General features: G+C 43.6%; 1 long non-coding RNA gene across 1 annotated transcript in view; it reads right to left on the reverse strand.

Moving 5' to 3' along the window:
- Window positions 1-1,262: 1,262 nt before the first annotated feature.
- The window catches only part of LOC107000324 (uncharacterized), a 72,958-nt gene continuing 58,758 nt past the window's right edge, over window positions 1,263-15,462 (reverse strand). Inside the window, exons 3-4 of the long non-coding RNA XR_001447383.3 lie at window positions 13,823-14,052; window positions 1,263-2,614 (exon numbers count right to left, since the gene is read on the reverse strand). This is a non-coding gene — a long non-coding RNA (uncharacterized LOC107000324). The remainder of the gene's footprint in view (window positions 2,615-13,822; window positions 14,053-15,462) is intronic.

Genomic DNA, 15,462 nt, shown 5'->3' on the forward strand with positions numbered 1-15,462 from the left:
GATCTCGGCTTACTGCAACCTCGCCTCCTGGGTTCAAGCGCTTCTTGTGCCTCAGCCTCCCGAGTAGCTGGGGTTACAGGCGTGTGCCACCATGCCCAGCTGATTTTTGTATTTTTAGTAGAGACAGGGTAACGCCATGTTAGCCAGGCTGATTTCAAGCTCCTGGCCTCAAGCAATCCACCTGCCTAGGCCTCCCAAAGTGCTGGGATTACAGGTGTGAGCCACCGCACTTGGCCAGAGCCATGAATCTTACATAGTGATGAAATAAAGAAGAGTATCTTTAGGCTTCCAAAAGGCGGGAAAATGTGGGAAGGTAAATTAATGGGAAGAGTAAAGTCTGCTCCTGGATCCTCTAGCACTGCTGTCTCTGAGCCGTTTCTGAGCTGATGAAGGCAGAGTTAGGAAGGGCAGTGTGCCCACGTGTTTTAAGTTTTTAGCTTTAACTAAAATCCCCAGTATTTTAGAGAGAAATATTTTGGTTTCCTTTAACACACTAAATTTGTTTTCTGCAAGGTAACTGATCAAATGGTTGGGATGAACCAGTTATCACTTCTACAACTCAATTATATCCCAAATCCACTTCCTGCTTTCTCCTCCCTAGATCAAATCACCACCATCTCCCCTGGGCCACTGCTACTGGTCTTGTTTTCACTTTTACTTCCCACAGTCCATCCTCTATACAGCAGCTAGTGATCTAAAATGTAAATCAGGCCATTTGAATTACTTGCTTAAAAATCCTTCAATGGCAGCTAGGCGCGGTGTCTCACGCCTGTAATCCCAGCACTTTGGGAAGCCAAGGCGGGCAGATCATCTGAGGTCGGGAGTTCGAGACCAGCCTGACCAACATGGAGAAACCCTGTCTCTACTAAAAATACAAAATTAGCCGGGCATGGTGGCACATGCCTATAATCCCAGCTACTAAGGAGGCTGAGGCAGGAGAATCGCTTGAACCTGGGAGGCGGAGGTTGCAGTGAGCCAAGATCGTGCCATTGCACTCCAGCCTGGGCAACAAAAATGAAACTGTCTCAAAAAAAAAAAAAAAAAAAATTCTTCAATGGCTTCCCATTTGTCACAGGTTGAGTTTGTCACAGATGCAGAGGTGGAGTTTGGGATTCAACATGTTATTAAGGTTTAACATCTATGACAAGGAAGAAAGAGAAATCTGAGTTGGACTGAGGAATAAATCAGTGATGCAGACCAAAAATAGCCTTGGCCAACCTATCAAGGAGCTCTGAAAAGAGTATTATCCGTCAGAATTTTTCGGTTAAAATAGCTGGGGCTTAATATAACCCTGCTCACTTAGTCTCTAGAAGTGGTCTGCTCCAAGAAGGGTATATCCTTAAGCAGTGAGGCTCTCTGTGTCTGGGGCAGATCCTGAAAGAGTTGTTTGGTGACTACAGTCTTCACATCTGGACATCAAGTCCTTCCTTAGAGGAGGATATGGATGGTACATCTCTTGTCCATCTCACCACTGCATTTAGAATAAAAGGGCTTGCCAGGCACGTTGTGTGAGTCTATAGTCTCAGCTGTTGGGAAGCTGAGGGGTGAGGATTGTTTGAGCTTCAGAGTTCCGGGCCACAGTGTGCTATGATTGCTCCTGTGAATAGCCACTGTACCCTAGCCCAGGTGACAGAGGGAGACCCCATCTCTAAAAAAATAAGAGAGTAAATAAAATAATTTCAAGACCTTACATAATCTAGTTTCTGTCTACCTTTCCTCTACTTGCCTTTGTTCACATTTTGCTCTAGGTACACTGCCCTCCTTTTTTCTTTAAGTCCATCCCTTCCTCAAGGACTTTGCGCTTGGCTGTTCCCCTTGCCTGGAATGGTATACTCCCAGTCTTCACATGGCTAGTGCCTTCTGAAGTTGTGTGCTTTCCTCCTCATTATTCTATTTAGTGTTGTTCCATTTCACTTTCCTCATAAAATGATCTGAATTTTTATTTCCATCTATCTCATCAATTAGAATGTAAATTTCATGAGAGTCTGGGTGTGGTCTGTTTTTTCCACAGCTGTAACCCCACTCAGTACCTAGAACACAGTAGACCTCCACAAATATTTATGGTTTTTTAAGTTTGTTTGTTGGTTGAGACGGAGTCTCGCTCTGTCACCCAGGCTGGGGTGCAGTGGCACGATCTTGGCTCACTGCAACCTCCGCCTCCCGAGTTCAATCAATTCTTCTGCCTCACCCTCCCGAGTAGCTGGGATTACAGCCATGCACCACCAAGACCGGCTAATTTTTTTTTTGTATTTTTAGTAGAGACAGGGTTTCACCACATTGGCCAGGCTGGTCTCAAACTCCTGAACTTGTGATCCGCCCGCCTTGGCCTCCCAAAGTGCTGGGATTACAGGCATGAGTCACTGTGTCCGGCCTGTGTTTTTTTTTTTTTAAAGATGCAATCTTGCTCTGTTGCCCAGGCTGGAATGTAGAGATATGATCATAGCTCACTGTAGCCTCAAACTCCTGGGCTCAAGTGATTCTCCTGCCACAGCCTCCCAAGTAGCTAAGACTACAGTCATGTATCACAACACCTGTTTTGTGGAGATGAGGTTTCACTATGTTGTCCAGGCTGGTCTCAAACTCCTGGCTTCAAGTGATTCTCCTATCTCGGCCTCTGAAATACAGAAAGGTACATTGAATGATACTACAGATAGCTAGTTTTAGCTAACTGAATTTTGTCCAAATAATATTTACTAGTATTAAGGTTAACCAGAAGGGAGATCTCTAGTTGGCTGATAAAAGTCTGTCTGGTCCTGTCAAACAGTTAAAAGTCAATGATTTGTATCACAAATGTTGTGACCATCCAAATTTCTGATGACACAAAGCTGGGAGTATTGATGGCTAAAATATTGGATGATGGGTTTCAGCTTCAGAAAGACCTGAAAGTTCATCAACAACAGAATGGACAATGAATTGTGGTATATTATTCAAGCGATGAACTATTGTTCAGCAATGAAAGTGAGTGAACTACTGCTATCAGAAACGTGAAGAAACTTCACGAAGATAATGTTGAAATAAATAAACCAAACACACACAAAAAGAGTATAGATTACATGATGCCACATGTATGTATGTTTCCAATCCAGGCAAACCTATTCAGTGGTATTAAAAGTCAGGACTGGTTCTCTATAGGAAGGAGGAAGGGGGCATGAGGTAGGCTTCTGAAGTGCTAGTAATAACTTTCTTGACCTGTGTGGTAGTTATATAAATATGTTTACTGTGCAAAAATTCATTGATCACTGATGTGTGCACTTAGGATTTGTGCACATTTTATATGTGTAGTATATGTTAATTTTTTTTTTTAGATGGAGTTTTGCTCTTATTGCCCAGGCTGGAGTGCCATGGTGTGATCTCAGCTCACTGCAACCTCCACCTCCCAGGTTCAAGTGATCGTCTTGCTTCAGCCTCCCAAGTAGCTGTGATTACAGGCATGTGCCACCATGCCCGGCTAATTTTGTATTTTTAGTAGAGACAAGGTTTCACCATATTGGCTAGGCTGGTCTCGAACTCCTGACCTCAGGTGATCTGCCCACCTGGGCCTCCTAAAGTGCTGGGATTACAGGCGTGAGCCACGGGTGCCTGGCCTATTATAATTTTTTTTTTTTTTTGAGACAGAGTCTCGCTCTGTGGCCCAGGCTGGAGTGCAGTGGCCGCTCTCAGCTCACTGCAAGCTCCGCCTCCTGGGTTCACGCCGTTCTCCTGCCTCAGCCTCCCGAGTAGCTGGGACTACAGGCGCCCGCCACATCGCCCGGCTAGTTTTTTGTATTTTTCAGTAGAGACAGGGTTTCACGGTTTCACCGTGTTAGCCAGGATGGTCTCGATCTCCTGACCTCGTGATCCACCCGTTTCGGCCTCCCAAAGTGCTGGGATTACAGGCTTGTGCCACCGCGCCTGGCCCCTTATATGTTAATTTTAAAGTTAAGCGTGAAATAGACTTGGGAGATTTATTTAACTAAAAACTCATGTGTAGTTCCTGATTTTGAATAAAAGAATTTTAACATTTTGCCAGTTAGTATCAGAGTTGCTTTTCATTTGGGGTAAATAGTCTTTATTATGTTGAAGTAGTTTCTTTTGATTTTATTTCACAGTTTTTATTAGAATGGCTACTGAATACACTATAACACCTATTGCTATAGGGAAGGGGGGGCAAGGGGTATTTTCATGTGCTGCTACTGAAATATGAAGTGTTACAACCTTTTTGGAAAGCAGTCTGGCAACAACTATTATTTTAAAAATACATACACCCTTTGGCCAGGCACAGTGGCTCACGCCTGTAATCTCAGCACTTTGGGAGGCCAAGGAGGGAGGATCACCCGAGGTCAGGAGTTTGAGACCAGCCTGACCAACATGGTGAAACTCTGTCTCTACTAAAAATACAAAAATTAGCCAGGTGTGATAGCACATGCCTGTAATCCCAGCTACTCAGGCAGGAGAATCACTTAAACCCAGGAGGCAGAGGTTGCAGTGAGCCAAGATTGTGGAACTGCACTCCAGCCTGGGCGATAGAGTGAGTAAGACTTGGTCTCAAAAAGTAAAATAAAATAAATAAAAATACATGTACCCTTTGACCCAGCAATTACAGTTCTGGGAATCTATCCTCTGAAAAAAACCATTAGTTTCAATAAAACTATTGGAGTAAAAACACTATAGGACATATGTACAAGGACATCTGTTGCAACATTTTAAGTGGCAACACACACACACAAATTGTAAATACTATGGATGTCCATCTATAGAGTGATGGTTGTAAAAATTACAGTACATTCACATTTTGGAACATCCATGAAAAGGAATGCATTTGTACTCTACCAGTTGACTTAGAGGGATTTTACACACAAAAATGTTTTGAGTAAAAGAGGCAAAAAGTAGTCACTTTTTAAATGACAAAAAAAAATCTGCATTGAATATGTGTGCATTTGTATTTGTCTATGTGTGATTATATGAGCATAGAGAAAAATGTTAACAACTAGATTGATAAATTGGTTATGGGAGTGGAGGGAAGAGCTCATGGGGTAGCAGATGAGGAAGGGGGATGGTAGAGTCAAGGGAGAAAGAAAAAAAATAAAGAACCAGAGGATTTTTTTGTAATCTCTATATGAGCCGGTAATCTTGTATTACAGGTGAAAAATCAAATGCAGTCTTAGGAACATTGATATATTATACTGTCACCAAATCAAAGGATGTAATAATCCCAGTGTGCTTTATGCTGTTCACATAAAATCTAGCATATTATATTAATTTCTGGACACCACATTAAAAACAAATAACGCCCTGCTTGTTGCTGCCAAAATAAATTGTTTTTCTTATAAGAGGAATGGTCAGCCAGGCACGGTGGCTCACACCTTAGGAAGCTGGCTCCAACACTTTGGGAGGCTGGCCAGGAACGGTGGCTCCAACACTTTGGAAGGCTGAAGTGGGAGGATCCTTTGAGCCCAGGAGTTTGATAGCAGCCTGGGCAACATAGGGAGACCCCATCTCTAAAACAGAAAAAAAAAATTATCTGGGTATGGTAGCTCGTGCCTGTGGTCCCATCTGCTTGGGAAGCTGAAGTGGGAGGACTACTTGAGATCTAGGCTGCAGTGTGCAGTGATCACACCACTGCACTCCGGCCTGGGTGGACGAAGTGAGACCTTGTCTCAAAGAGAAAAAAAAAAAGAGGAATACTTAAAGATCAGGAAAACCTGGGTTCCAATATTATATCAGCCACTTAGCTGTGTGGCCTTGGGAAAATTACTTAATCCCTCTATGCCGCAGTTTCCTCATCTGTACAATGGGGATAATTACAGTGCCTATACCTCAGGGTTATTATAGAGTAATTAAAACAAACCATCTATTTGTTTCCTTTTTTAAAAGGAACTGGCATCTAGAATAAACTCAATAAAAATGTTCTTCATCTTCTTCTTATTATTATTTTGAGATAGAGTCTTGCTTTGTTGCCCAGGCTGGAGTGCAGTGGCATGAGCTCGGCCCACTGCAACCTCTGCCTCCTGGATTTAAGCGATTCTCCCGCCTCAGCCTCCCAAGTAGCTGGGACTACAGGCACCCACCACCACGCTTGGCTAATTTTCATATTTTTAGTAGAAACGGAGTTTTGCCTTGTTGGCCAGGCTGGTCTCGAACCCCTGACCTGGTGATCCGCCCACCTTGGCTTCCCAAAGTGCTGGGATTACAGGCGTGAACCACTGTGCCCCGCCAAATGTTTTCACTATTAAAGTAAATATTTATTGTGAAACTTAGAATTTACATATAAACAAGAAAGTAAAAACATAACCATAATCTTACCTTCCAGAGTTAAACATTAACTTTTGGATGTTCATGCGTTACCCAATTTGATCTGAAAAATCATTATGAGACCTGGTGATAGCTTAATTGGCACAAATTAGCAGCTACCAGTGTGTGAAGAGTTGTCATATGGAAGAGAGGTAGATATATTCTGTGAGGCTCCAAAGAACCACAGGAAGAAGCAAGAGTTATGATGAGAGCTGTCCAGCAATACATTGAGTTGCCCAACACCATATGGAACTCCTTGTTATAACAACCGAGTTTTTGGCTTGCAACCATTTGACAAAAAAAGTTATGGAAAAGACGTCAAGTTGAATGACCTCTAAAATGCTTCCTAACTCTAACTTTTTTTTTTTTGAGACAGAATCTCGCTCTATCACCCAGGCTGTAGTTCAGTGGCACAATCTCGGCTCACCACAACCTCCGTCTCCTGGGTTCTAGCCATTCTCCTGCTTCAGCCTCCTGAGTAGCTGTGACTACAGGCATGTACTACCACACCTGGCTAATTTTTGTATTTTTAGTAGAGACGGAGTTTCACCATATTGGCCAGGCTGGTCTTGAACTCCTGACCTCAAGTGATTCACCTGCCTGGGTCTTCCAAAGTGCTGGAATTACAGGCATGAGCCACTGTGCCCGGCCACAACTCTAACATTTTATCATCAAGAAATGCTTGCTATATGTATACACACATTAGATTCACAGCCTGCATAAGACAGTTTGTGTGATTTCTTACTTAGTAAATACTGAGTGGTAAGGACAATTCCAAATTCATCCCATGAAAGTTAATAGGGAATTCCTAGCACGTCATAGGTCAGATAGAAAATCTGTCCTTCATGAGCCAGGCGCAGTGGTGCACACCTATAATCCCAGCACTTTGGGAGGCTGAGGTGGGTGGATCACCTGAGGTCAGGGGTTCAAGACCAGCCTGGCCAACATGTTGAAACTCCAACTGTACTAAAAATACAAAAATTAGCCAGGCATGGTGGCAGGCTCCTGTAGTCCCAGCTACCCTGGAGGCTGAGGCAGGACAATCGCTTGAACTTGGGAGGCAGCAGTGCAGTGAGCCGAGATCTCGCCACTGCACTCTAGCCTGGGTGACAGAGCAAGACTCCGTCTCAAAAAAAAAAAAAAAGAAAAAGAAAAAAAAGAAAATCTGTCCTTCACGAAACGCTGAGGACGTGCAATTCCAATTAAACCCACTCAATCTAGAGAAATAAATCAAAGGGAGGGGGTGGGCCTGGAAAGAGTACATCTTATCTTCAGGTACTGTTTGTTTGATTTTTTTAATACTTGGGGTTTGTTCCTGAGAATAATTCTTGACCTGGCAAAAATTCATAGTAATGACTCAGGGGAAAGGAAAAAGAAGAAACAAACAAACAAAAAATACATTAATGTGGTTGGAAAAAAAAATCTAAGAACATGGTGTTGGTGGGAGAGAAGACTAAAGGTTCGTGGAAGACCCACCCAAGTGCTTTTGATGCTTGACCAATTATTATCTTATTGTTCTTCCTGCTATAGATACAGCTGCAATTTATGTAACAGGATGTTTAAAAAGATTAAAGAGAATCTGTAGTAGGGTTCTGAGATGATAAGAGTCCCTAGAATATGCATTTATGGACGTTTAGAATATAAGTTCCTGTACATTCTTAGAATAAACCATCTATTTGTTTCCTTTTTCAAAAAAGAAACAAACAAAATTTGTATTTCAATATGGCTGCTTCCTTCCAGCAAGTGATATGGAATAACAGACAAAGACAGCAAACAAATAACAGAGCAAAGACAAGTTGGTGGTGGTTCAAACTGTGGCCCATGCCGTTTCTTAATTAGCTTTGAGCTTTGAGTCTAAAATGTTTTAACTCTACATTATACACGTTTGGACTTTATTTGGATTCAAACTATTCATCAGAAAATGGATTATTCTATGATACAAGCAGGATAATTGTGTGAAATTTATGACCGCAATCACCCAATGTGAAGATGAAAGTTTAAAAATTTTTGTGCGGCTGGGCGCGGTGGCTCACGCCTCTAATCCCAGCACTTTGGGAGGCTGAGGTGGGCGGAGGTCAGGAAATCAAGACCATCCTGGTTAACACGGTGAAACCCCATCTCTACTAAAAATACAAAGTAGCCTGGCGTGGTGGCGAGCGCCTGTAGTCCCAGCTATCTGGGAGGCTGAGGCAGGAGAATGGCATGAATCCGGGAGGCGGAGCTTGCAGCGAGACGAGATTGCGCCACTGCACTCCAGCCTGGGCAACAGAGCGAGGCTCCCTCTCAAAAAAATAGAAAGTAAAAAATTAAATTTTTTTTGCTAGAGGAGTTTTCAAAAAAAAAAAAAAAAAAAAGTGTTCTACAGATGTCCCAGACATACAGAGTGACTTACTGGCATTTAAGTCTTTCTGCCATGTGGACTGCTACCTTATCTTAAATGATAAATTGGCACCGGGCACTTGATAAAAGGGCATTGGGGCATATTCTCCAAGTTTCTGATGTTAGTCATGAATTAATTGCTTGTTAACTTTAATTATCCTAGCAACCTAGGCTAATATCTACTGCATACTTGCTCTCTCTCACTGTATTTCTGTGCATGTGTATGTGTGTAATTTTTTTCTGAACTTGTTTCTGTTTGATAATAAGTTACAGACATGATGCCCCTTTCCCTTAAGCACTTCAGTGTATATTTTCTTTTCTTTGTTTTTTTATTTTTTGAGACAGAGTTTTGCTCTGTCGCCCAGGCTGGAGTGCAGTGGCACGATCTTGGCTCACTGCAACCTCTGCCTCCCGGATTTCAGCTATTCTCCTGCCTCAGCCTCCCAAGTAGCTAGGACTACAGGCACATGCCACTGTGCCCTCCTAATTTTGTATTTTTAGTAGAGACAGGATTTCACCATGTTGGCCAGGCTGGTCTCAAACTCCTGACCTCGTGATCTGCCCGCCTCGGCCTCCCAAAGTGCTGGGATTACAGAAGTGATCCACCACGTCCCGCCAGTGTGTATTTTCTAAAAATAAGGATATTCTCTTTCATAACCACAATTATAAAAATTGAGAAATCAATATTGATTCAATAATATTTTCTAACCTACAGGCCTCATTTGAATTTGCTCAAATGGTCCAATAATGTCCGTTGTGGTAAAATAAATTATGTCATACATTGTGTTCAGTTGTCAAGTGTTTTTAGTCTCCTTTAATCTGGAATAGAATTTTCCACACTTTGTCTTTCACAACCTTGACATACTTGAGGAGTTATAGGCCAGTTGTTTTGTGGAGTGTCCCCTAACTTGGGTTTTCTGATGTTTCTTCATGATTACATTCAGGTTATGCATTCTTAGCAGGAATAGCACAGAAGTGATGTTGTGATCCGTACATAATATTAGTTGACTTGTTCCATTACTGTTGAAGTTAACTCTGGTTATTTGGTTAAGGGGATGTCTACCAGGTTTCTTCACTTTAAAAGGACTATTTTTCCTTTTTTTTTTTTTTCTTTTTTTCGCGACAGAGTCTTGCTCTGTCACCTACGCAGGAGTGCAGTGGCGCGATCTCAGCTCACTGCAACCTATGCCTCCTGAGTTCAAGCAATTCTTCTGCCTCAGCCTCCCAAGTAGCTGGGATTACAGGCGCCCACCATCACGCTAGCTAATTTTTTTTTGTATTTTTAGTAGAGATGGGGTTTCACCATGTTGGCCAGGCTGGTCTCGAACTCCTGACCTTATGATCTGCCCACCTCAGCCTCCCAAAGTGCTCAGATTACAGGCATGAGCCACTGCACCCAGTCCTTTATTTTTCCTTTAATAGTTAACAAATATCTTGTGAGGAGATACTCTGAGACTATGTAAATATCCTCTTCCTTTGGCCGGGCGCCGTGGCTCATGCCTGTAATCCCAGCACTTTGGAAGGCTGAGGAGGGTGGATCACCTGAGGTCAGGAGTTCGAGACCAGCCTGGCCAACGTGGTGAAACACCATCTCTACTAAAAATACAAGAAAAATTAGCTGGGCATAGTGGCGGGCACCTGTAATCCCAGAATCCCAGCTACCTGGGAGCCTGAGGCAGGAGAATCACTTGAACCAGGCAGGTGGAGGTTGCAGTGAGCCAAGATCACACCATTGCACTCCAGTCTGGGTGACAAGGGAGAAACTTGGTCTCAAAAATAAAAATTAAAATGAAAATGAAAAAATCCTCTTCCTCGCAAAACTTTTACCACTAATTTTAGCATCATTTGATGATTCTTAAAAGAATCAATTATTACTATGATGGTTGTCAAATGGTGATTTTATTATTCTGTCATTTCTTCTATATTTTTTAGCTGGCATTGTACTGTAAGAAAAAACTTTCTCTTCTCCCTGATTTGCTTGACTATTTATTTATACCAGAATGGATGCACAGATTTCTATTTTATTGAATGGGTTGTTGACAGTATTTATTGTGATCCTCAAATTGCCCCGATGTGGACAGTGGGAGTCTCTTCAAACTGCCCTTTTGACATGTTCCCAAAATTTTTTGAGATTCCTAACTTGATGGCACAATAAGACATTCCAGTTATAAGATAGTCCAGTCTTATCTTGTATCTTCCTAGCACCAGCCCTGAAATCAGCAATTCCTTTAAGAAGCCCTGCTGGTTGCAGTGGCTCACGCCTGTTATCCCAGCATTTTGGGAGGCTGGAGGGGGTGGATCACCTGAGGTCGGGAGTTCAAGACCAGCCTGACCAACATGGAGAAACCCCGTCTCTACTAAAAATACAAAATTAGCTGGGTGTGATGGTGCATGCCTGTAATCCCAGCTACTCGGTAGGCTGAGGTAGGAGAATTGCTTGAACCCAGGAGGCGGAAGTTGCGGGGCACCAAGAGCTTGGGCAATAAGAGTGAAACTCTGTCTCAAAAAAAAAAAAAAAAAAAAAAAAAAAGGGCCAGGTGCGGTGGCTTACACCTGTAATCCCAGCACTTTGGGAGGCCGAGGCAGGTAGGTCATGAGGTCAAGAGATCGATACCATTCTGGCCAACATGGTGAAACTCCGTCTCTACTAAAAATACAAAAATTAGCTGGGCATGGTGGCAGGTGCCTGTAGTCCCAGCTACTTGGGAGGCTGAGGCAGGAGAATCACTTGAAACTGGGAAGTGGAGGCTGCAATGAGCCAAGATTATGCCACTGCACTCCAGTTTGGCGACAGAGCAAGACTCTGTCTCAAAAAAAAAAAAAAAAGAAGCCCTGGTTCCTGGCCGGGCACAATGGTGGCTCACGCCTGTAATACCAGCACTTTGGGAGGCTGAGGTAGGTGGATCACCTGAGGTCAGGAGTTTGAAACCAGCCTGGCCAACATGGTGAAACCAGACTCTACTAAAAATACAAAAATTAGCCTGGCGTGGTTGCAGGTGCCTGTAATCCCAGCTACTTGGGAGGCCGAGGCAGGAGAATTGCTTGAACTCCGGAAGCAGAGGTTGCAACGAGCCAAGATTGAAGCATCGCACTCCAGCCTGAGTGACAAGAGCGAGACTCTGTCTCAAAAAAAAAAAAAAAAAAAAGAAAACCCTGGTTCCTTTAGGGAGAATTGTATTTAGAACAATCTGGGTTCTAGGTGTACTAATTTGTACTGGAGTATCATAGCTTGTAGGCCCTTTCAGAGGACAGACTATCACACTAATACAAACAAACAAATGCACACATATGCACACACACACACACAATTTATAAAACTATGTGCTCACATTCATATTTCCAATTCTGATCCAGCACTGCAGAGTTCGTTCTAGCCATCCCCCTTTCCATATTTATTTATTTATTTGAGATGGAGTTTTACTCTTTTCGCCCTGGCTGGAGTGCTATAGCGCAATCTCGGCTCACTACAACCTCCCCCTGCTGGGTTGAAGCGATTCTCCTGCCTCAGCCTCTCGAGTGTTTGGGATTACAGGTGCCCACCACCACGCCCAGCAAAGTTTTTGTATTTGTAGTAGAAACGGGGTTTCACCATGTTGTCCAGGCTGGTCTCGAACTCCCAGCCTCAGGCAATCCACCTACCTTGGCCCCCCAAAGTGTTGGGATTACAGGCATGAGCCACTGTGCCTGGCCTCTGTGGAACCATTCTTAACTACTACACCCAACCACCCATAAATGTTCCTTCTTGCCAGGCACAGTGGCTCACACCTGTAATCCCAACACTTTGGGAGGCTGAGATGGGTGGATCACCTGAGGTTGGGAGTTCGAGACCAGCCTGGCAAATATGGTGAAACTCCACCTCTACTAAAAATACAAAATTAGCTGGGTGTGGTGACAGGTGCCTCTAGTCCCAGCTACTTGGGAAGCTGAGGCAGAAGAATCACTTGAAGTTGGGAGGTGGAGGTTGCAGTGAGCCAAAATTGCGCCACTGCACTCCAGCCTGGGCAACAGAATGAGACTCCATCTCAAAAAAATAAAAGCAGAAGGAGAAAAAGGAAACATGTTTATGTATTATAGGGCATTAGGAAAATATCTATTTTCCTGCTTACAGGTTTAGATTCAGGGATCTGAAACTCCAATTATTTCAGAGGACAGGCTAGTACTACAAATGGGTGAAGCAATCAGATATAATACGGAGGAGTAGAGACGGCGGTGGCTGGGGAATGGAAATTGCATGGCTCTTCTTTTTTTTTTTTTTTTTTTAAATGGAGTCTTGCTCTTGTCACCCAGGCTTCAGTGCAATGGTGCGATCTAGGCTCAGTGCAATGGTGCGATCTAGGCTCACTGCAACCTCCACCTCCTGGGTTTAAGCAATTCTCCTGCCTCAGCCTCCCGAGTAGCTGGGATTACAGGTGCCCACTGCCATGGCCAGCTAATTTTTGTATTTTTAGTAGAGATGGGGTTTCACCATGTTGGCCCAGGCTGGTCTCCAACTCCTGACCTCAGGTGATCCACCCGCCTCGGCCTCCCAAAGTGCTGGGATTACAGTCATGAGCCACTGCACCCGTCCAAAATTGCATGCCTCTTCTAAAGACATTAAAAATAATTTTAAGGGCCGGGCATGGTGGCTCACATCTGTAATCCCAGCACCTTGGGAGGCCGAGGTGGGTGGATCACCTGAGGTCAGGAGTTCGAGACCAGCCTGACCAACATGGAAAAACCCTGTCTGTACTAAAAATACAAAATTAGCCAGGGATGGTGCCACATGCCTGTAATCCCAGCTACTCAGGAGGTTGAGGCAGGAGAATTGCTTGAACCCAGGAGGCGGAGGTTGTGGTGAGCCAAGGTCATACCATTGCACTCCAGCCTGGGCAACAAGAGTGAAACTCTGTCTAAACAAACAAATAAAAATTTAAAACAGCAACAACACATGGTGCTAATCAAAGATGTCGGTGGGCTGAATTCACTTCAAAGGCAGCTCTCATTTGTGAACTTTAGTTTACGCTTTACAATTGTCTTTGTGAATTAACATTTGCCCTTGAAAGGTGTGTTTGCATGTGTGGATTTAGGTCAGTGTGTTCCAACAGTTACTGGCTGGACAATTTTAAGGATAAAGAGGCATATTTGTCACTCACAGTGGTGAGGAAACAAACACTTGGAGGGTCCATGTACCAACCTGGGCTCTTCTGTGGCCTGGAACATCAAAAGCTATGACAAGCTTGCGAGAGTTTTCTGAAGCATTTGGGGTTTTTTTGACCAAATAATTCAGACTTGGAGAATGAACCACGGGGAGAGGCAAGAGAGAGTTCCCAGGATGAGAGCAACTCTGTGGGTATTGATTGGAGGTTCCCAAAGGTAGGTGGATGGCCACACAGCAGAAGTTAGGAAATGGCAGGGCTGTCAGACCTGTGGGTAGGGTAAAAAGATTATAAATTAGATTTTCTACAAGGCAACCCCTTGGGAAGGAAGTAATATCTTGTTAGGTTTCCTGGGACAATCAGAAAGGTCATTTAGCAAGACCACCATTGATAAACTAAAACTTGGATGTACAAAGAAATCCATAACTTGATCAATTAGTATAACTAATCTCATTTTGTTTCCCAACACCTGACTTCCTCTTATGGTGGTAGTTGCAGGACAAGGGACTCATTTTGCTCACCTCCCTTGTAGAGTCTTTTGTGGTAAAAGTTCATTAAGCTAAAACCATAGTGACATCAGAAATTTGAGAGTGGAATATAGACTTTATTCTTAAAGCAGTGAGTCTGTGTGGCCATGAGTCTAAGTTCCTAATGAATGAGATTAAGTGAAAGTATTGATGGGATTTCTAGGAAGACAGTTTAAATAGAGCTCCTACCTATCAAATGCACTATAATTGTGCAACCAGAGCAGATTGTGTTATGTTTAATTTTTCCCTCTTCCTAAAGTATTATTTCCTTCAGTTACTTCAACCATTCACTAAGTCTAATAGACTTATACTACTACCTTATGTGGTGAAGGTGTAGAGAATAAGGGGATGAAGAACTAAAGAAAACTGTGCCTTGCCTCACATTTACTCTTACGCTACACCCATCACGGGGAATAATATCCTACAAAAGAAGTGCGTCCAGGAGTTTGGGGCCGTGATCTGCAATTAAGTGAGTGGGGGACCCATGATGGAGCAGATGGTTGGCGGGGAGCATATGATGTACTAGGTACCCGGGAACAGCATGCAATTTCCAAGTACTAGGGTGATAACTCAGAAGGGACATAAAATGATAACCCTCCACCTACACTAGAGTAAGGCGAGAGACTAAGAGAGACTAATTCTAGCAGTAGTCATGCTAAGTGGTATTCTTTTTTTTTTTTTTTTTTTTTTTTTTGAGACAAAGTCTCGCTCTCTCGACCAGGCTGAAGTGCAATGGCACGATCTTGGCTGACTGCAACCTCCGCCTCCCAGGTTCAAGTGATTCTCTTGCCTCAGCCTCAGCTACTCCGAGTAGCTGCGATTACAGGCGTGCACCACCACACCCGGCTAATTTTTGTATTTTTAGTAGAAATGGGGTTTCACCATGTTGTCCAGGCTGGTCTGGAATTCCCGACCTCGTGATTTGCCCACCTCGGCCTTCCAAAGTGCTGAGATTACAGGCGTGAGCCACCATGCCCGGCCCCTATTCTTTTTTTTTTTTTTTTTTTTTTTTTTTGAGACGGAGTCTCGCTCTGTCGCCCGGGCTGGAGTGCAGTGGCCGGATCTCAGCTCACTGCAAGCTCCGCCTCCCGGGTTTACGCCATTCTCCTGCCTCAGCCTCCCGAATAGCTGGGACTACAGGCGCCCGCCAC

The sequence above is a fragment of the Macaca mulatta genome, chromosome 1 (assembly GCF_049350105.2).
Source record: "Macaca mulatta isolate MMU2019108-1 chromosome 1, T2T-MMU8v2.0, whole genome shotgun sequence".
Taxonomy (NCBI): Eukaryota; Metazoa; Chordata; class Mammalia; order Primates; family Cercopithecidae; genus Macaca; species Macaca mulatta.